Below are 6,106 nucleotides of genomic sequence, written 5' to 3' on the forward strand. Positions count from 1 at the left end.
ATGCCGGAGGGGGATCCATGGCAAAACTCCCATGGAAAATTACATAGTTGATGCAGAGGGGGGTAGTTATCAACGTGTCTACTTTCCTGCCTTCGCCGGCCCAATACGCCTTCCTAAGCTCGCCTACCATCGCCGCCGCGGACCTGAAAAAATTCACCTAAGTTATCAATAAATCTATCAAAAAACCGCGCACCAAGTACGGGGCGATGAGCAGCGGACTGTGAGAGTTATCACTCATCCGATCTTGCTGCTCTTCGGCTTTTTGACAGCTTTATTGCTAGCCTGTCACTAAGCACCCACACTAAACTACACTGTTCTACCCCTATACCGGCGCCCCCGGAGCCCCCCGCAACTCAATAAAGTTACTAACCCCTAAACCGCCGCTCCTAGACCCCGCAGCAACTCTTATAAATGTGTTAAACCCTAAACCGCCGCTCCCGGACACCGCCGCAACTCTTATAAATGTATTAACCCCTAAACCGCCGCAACCTATATTAAAAACTTATTAACCCCTAATCTGCCCCCCCCCACACCGTCGCCACCTATAATACATTTATTAACCCCTATCCTGCCCCCCACTACACCGCCACCACTGTAATAAATTTATTAACCCCTAAACCTAAGTCTAACACTAACCCTAACACCCCCCTAACTTAAATATTAATTAAATAAATCTAAATAATATTTCTATTATTAACTAATTTAATCCTATTTAAAACTAAATACTTACCTTTAAAATAAACCCTAATATAGCTACAATATAAATAATAATTATATTGTAGCTATCTTAGGATTTATTTTTATTTTATAGGTAACTTTCAATTTATTTTAACTAGGTACAATAGCTATTAAATAGTTAATAACTATTTAATAGCTACCTAGCTAAAATAAAGAGAAATTTACCTGTAAAATAAAAACTAACCTAAGTTACAATTACACCTAACACTACACTATCATTAAATAAATTATTCCTATTTAAAACTAAATACTTACCTATAAAATAAACCCTAACGGCTAGATTTGGAGTTTTGTCGGTAACGACCCGAAAAACTAACGCCCGCTTTTTTCTGGCCGCACCATAAAAATAACTCTGGTATTGAGAGTCCAAAAAAAGGCTGCGTTAGGCTCCAAAAAAGGAGCGTAGAGCATTTTTAACGCAGCTTCAACTCTCGATACCAGAGTTGCTTACGCAAGCGGCCAGCCTCAAAAACGTGCTCGTGCACGATTCCCCCATAGGAAACAATGGGGCTGTTTGAGCTGAAAAAAAACCTAACACCTGCAAAAAAGCAGCGTTAAGCTCCTAACGCGGCCCCATTGTTTCCTATGGGGGAACACTTCCTACGTCTGCACCTAACACTCTAACATGTACCCCGAGTCTAAACACCCCTAACCTTACACTTATAAACCCCTAATCTGCCGCCCCCGCTATCGCTGACCCCTGCATATTATTTTTAACCCCTAATCTGCCGCTCCGTACACCGCCGCAACCTACATTATAGCTATGTACCCCTAATCTACTGCCCCTAACACCGCCGACCCCTATATTATATTTATTAACCCCTAATCTGCCGCCCACAACGTCGCCGCCAGCAACCTACACTTATTAACCCCTAATCTGCCGACCGCCAAGCGCCGCCACCTACGTTATCCTTATGTACCCCTAATCTGCTGCCCCTAACACCGACGACCCCTATATTATATTTATTAACCCCTAATCTGCCCCCCTCAACGTCGCCTCCACCTGCCTACACTTATTAACCCCTAATCTGCAGAGCGGACCGCACCGCTACTATAATAAAGTTATTAACCCCTAATCCGCCTCACTAACCCTATAATAAATAGTATTAACCCCTAATCTGCCCTCCCTAACATCGCCGACACCTAACTTCAATTATTAACCCCTAATATGCCGACCAGAGCTCACCGCTACTATAATAAATGGATTAACCCCTAAAGCTAAGTCTAACCCTAACACTAACACCCCCCTAAATTAAATATAATTTAAATCTAACGAAATTAATTAACTCTTCTTAAATAAATTATTCCTATTTAAAGCTAAATACTTACCTGTAAAATAAATCCTAATATAGCTACAATATAAATTATAATTACATTGTAGCTATTTTAGGATTAATATTTATTTGACAGGCAACTTTGTAATTATTTTAAACAGGTACAATAGCTATTAAATAGTTAAGAACTATTTAATAGTTACCTAGTTAAAATAATAACAAAATTACCTGTAAAATAAATCCTAACCTAAGTTACAATTAAACCTAACACTACACTATCATTAAATTAATTAAATAAAATACCTACAATTACCTACAATAAAACCTAACACTACACTATCAATAAATAAATTAAATACAATTCCTACAAATAACTACAATGAAATAAACTAACTAAAGTACAAAAAATAAAAAAGAACTGTTACAAAAAATAAAAAAATATTTACAAACATAAGAAAAATATTACAATTTTAAACTAATTACACCTACTCTAAGCCCCCTAATAAAATAACAAAGACCCCCAAAATAACAAAATGCCCTACCCTATTCTAAATTAATAAAGTTAAAAGCTCTTTTACCTTACCAGCCCTGAACAGGGCCCTTTGCGGGGCATGCCCCAAGAAAATCAGCTCTTTTGCCTGTAAAAAAAAACATACAATACCCCCCCCCCCAACATTACAACCCACCACCCACATACCCCTAATCTAACCCAAACCCCCCTTAAATAAACCTAACACTAAGCCCCTGAAGATCTTCCTACCTTGTCTTCACCTAACCAGGTATCACCGATCCGTCCTGGCTCCAAAATCTTCATCCAACCCAAGCGGGGGTTGGCGATCCATCATCCGGTGATGAAGAGGTCCAGAAGAGGCTCCAAAGTCTTCCTCCTATCCGGCAAGAAGAGGACATCCGGACCGGCAAACATCTTCATCCAAGCGGCATCTTCTATCTTCTTCCATCCGGCAAGGAGCGGGTCCATCTTGAAGCAGCCAACGCGGATCCATCCTCTTCTTCTGACGACTTCCCGACGAATGACGGTTCCTTTAAGGGACGTCATCCAAGATGGCGTCCCTCGAATTCCGATTGGCTGATAGGATTCTATCAGCCAATCGGAATTAAGGTAGGAATATTCTGATTGGCTGATGGAATCAGCCAATCAGAATCAAGTTCAATCCGATTGGCTGATCCAATCAGCCAATCAGATTGAGCTCGCATTCTATTGGCTGATCGGAACACTAACCCTATAATAAATAGTATTAACCCCTAATTCTATCAGCCAATCGGAATTAAGGTAGGAATATTCTGACTTCAGCCCGAGGATGGACATCACTCTTCAGCCCCCCGCTTGGGCTTGGATCAAGACTCTGGACCGATCGGTGAACCCGGCGAGGTGAACACAAGGTAGGAAGATCTTCAGGGGCTTAGTGTTAGGTTTATTTAAGGGGGGTTTGGGTTAGATTAGGGGTATGTGGGTGGTGGGTTGTAATGTTGGGGGGGGGGTATTGTATGTTTTTTTTTACAGGCAAAAGAGCTGAACTTCTTGGGGCATGCCCTGCAAAGGGCCCTGTTCAGGGCTGGTAAGGTAAAAGAGCTTTGAACTTTAGTAATTTAGAATAGGGTAGGGCATTTTTTTATTTTGGGGGTCTTTTTTATTTTATTAGGGGGCTTAGAGTAGGTGTAATTAGTTTAAAATTGTTGTAATTTTTTCTTATGTTTGTAAATATTTTTTTATTTTTTGTAACTTAGTTCTTTTTTATTTTTTGTACTTTAGTTAGTTTATTTCATTGTAGTTATTTGTAGATATTGTATTTAATTAATGTATTGATAGTGTAGTGTTAGGTTTAATTGTAGATAATTGTAGATATTGTATTTAATTAATTTATTGATAGTGTAGTGTTAGGTTTAATTGTAACTTAGGTTAGGATTTATTTTACAGGTAATTTTGTTATTATTTTAACTAGGTAACTATTAAATAGTTATTAACTATTTAATAGCTATTGTACCTGGTTAAAATAATTACAAAGTTGCCTGTAAAATAAATATTAATCCTAAAATAGCTACAATGTAATTATAATTTATATTGTAGCTATATTAGGATTCATTTTACAGGTAAGTATTTAGCTTTAAATAGGAATAAGTTATTTAATAAGAGTTAATTTATTTCGTTAGATTTAAATTATATTTAACTTAGGGGGGTGTTAGGGTTAGGGTTAGACTTAGCTTTAGGGGTTAAAAAATTTATTAGAATAGCGGTGAGCTCCGGTTGGCAGATTAGGGGTTAATGTTTGAAGTTAGGTGTCGGCGATGTTAGGGAGGGCAGATTAGGGGTTAATACTATTTATTATAGGGTTAGTGAGGCGGATTAGGGGTTAATAACTTTATTATAATAGCGGTGCGGTCCGCTCGGCAGATTAGGGGTTAATAAGTGTAGGTAGGTAGCGGCGACGTTGTGGGGGGCAGATTAGGGGTTAATAAATTTAATATAGGGGTCGGCGGTGTTAGGGACAGCAGATTAGGGGTTCATAGCTATAATGTAGGTTGCGGCGGTGTACGGAGCGGCAGATTAGGGGTTAAAAATAATATGCAGGGGTCAGCGATAGCGGGGGCGGCAGAATAGGAGTTAATAAGTGTAAGGTTAGGGGTGTTTAGACTCGGGGTACATGTTAGAGTGTTAGGTGCAGACGTAGGAAGTGTTTCCCCATAGAAAACAATGGGGCTGCGTTAGGAGCTGAACGCGGCTTTTTTGCAGGTGTTAGTTTTTTTTTCAGCTCAAACAGCCCCATTGTTTTCTATGGGGGAATCGTGCACGAGCACGTTTTTGAGGCTGGCCGCGTCCGTAAGCAACTCTGGTATCGAGAGTTGCAGTAGCGTTAAATATGCCTCTACGCTCCCTTTTTGGAGCCTAACGCAGCCATTCTGTGGACTCTCAATACCAGAGTTATTTTAGAGGTGCGGCCAGAAAAAAGCCAGCGTTAGCTACGCGGGTCATTACCGACAAAACTCTAAATCTAGCCGTTAGATAGCTACAATATAATTATTATTTATATTGTAGCTATAATAGGGTTTATTTTAAAGGTAAGTATTTAGTTTTAAATAGGATTAATTTAGTTAATAATAGAAATATTATTTAGATTTATTTAATTAATATTTAAGTTAGAGGGGGTGTTAGGGTTAGTGTTAGACTTAGGTTTAGGGGTTAATAAATTTATTACAGTGGCGGCGGTGTAGTGGGGGACAGGATAGGGGTTAATAAATGTATTATAGTTGGCGACGGTGTAGGGGGGGGCAGATTAGGGGTTAATAAATTTAATATAGGTTGCGGCAGGGTCCGGGAGCAGCGGTTTAGGGGTTAAACTATTTATTTAGTTGCGGCGAGGTGCGGGATCAGCAGGATAGGGGTTAATAACTTTATTATAGAGGGCGGCGGTATACGGGGGCAGGATAGGGGTTACTAGGTATAATGTAGGTTGCGGCGTTGTCCGGGAGCGGTGGTTTAGGGGTTAATACATTTATTATAGTTGCGGTGGGGTCAGGGAGCGGCGGTTTAGGGGTTAATATGTATAGAGTAGCTTGTGGTGGGCTCCGGGAGCGGCGGTTTAGGGGGTAATAACTTTATTTAGTTGCGGCGGTGTAGGGGGGACAGCTTAGGGGTGTTTAGACTCGGGGTACATGTTAGGGTGTTAGGTGTAGACAGCTCCCATAGAAATCAATGGGATGTCTGGCAGCAGCGAACTTGTACTTTCGCTATGGTCAGACTCCCATTGATTCCTATGGGATCCGCCATCCTCCAGGGCGGCGGATTGAAAACCAGGTACGCTGGGCCGGAAAAGTGCCGAGCGTACCTGCTAGTTTTTTGATAACTAGCAAAAGTAGTCAGATTGTGCCGCACTTGTGTGCGGAACATCTGGAGTGATGTAAGAATCGATCTGTGTCGGACTGAGTCCGGCAGATCGAAGCTTACGTCACAAAATTCTACTTTTGCCGGTCTCTAGCCTTTGATAACTAAGGCGAATCAGCCTCGCCACAAATACGCTGCGGAATTCCAGCGTATTTGAGGTTGACGGCTTGATAACTACCCCCCAGAGTCTGTTTTT

This window comes from Bombina bombina, chromosome 2 (genome assembly GCF_027579735.1).
Source record: "Bombina bombina isolate aBomBom1 chromosome 2, aBomBom1.pri, whole genome shotgun sequence".
NCBI classification, from domain to species: domain Eukaryota; kingdom Metazoa; phylum Chordata; class Amphibia; order Anura; family Bombinatoridae; genus Bombina; species Bombina bombina.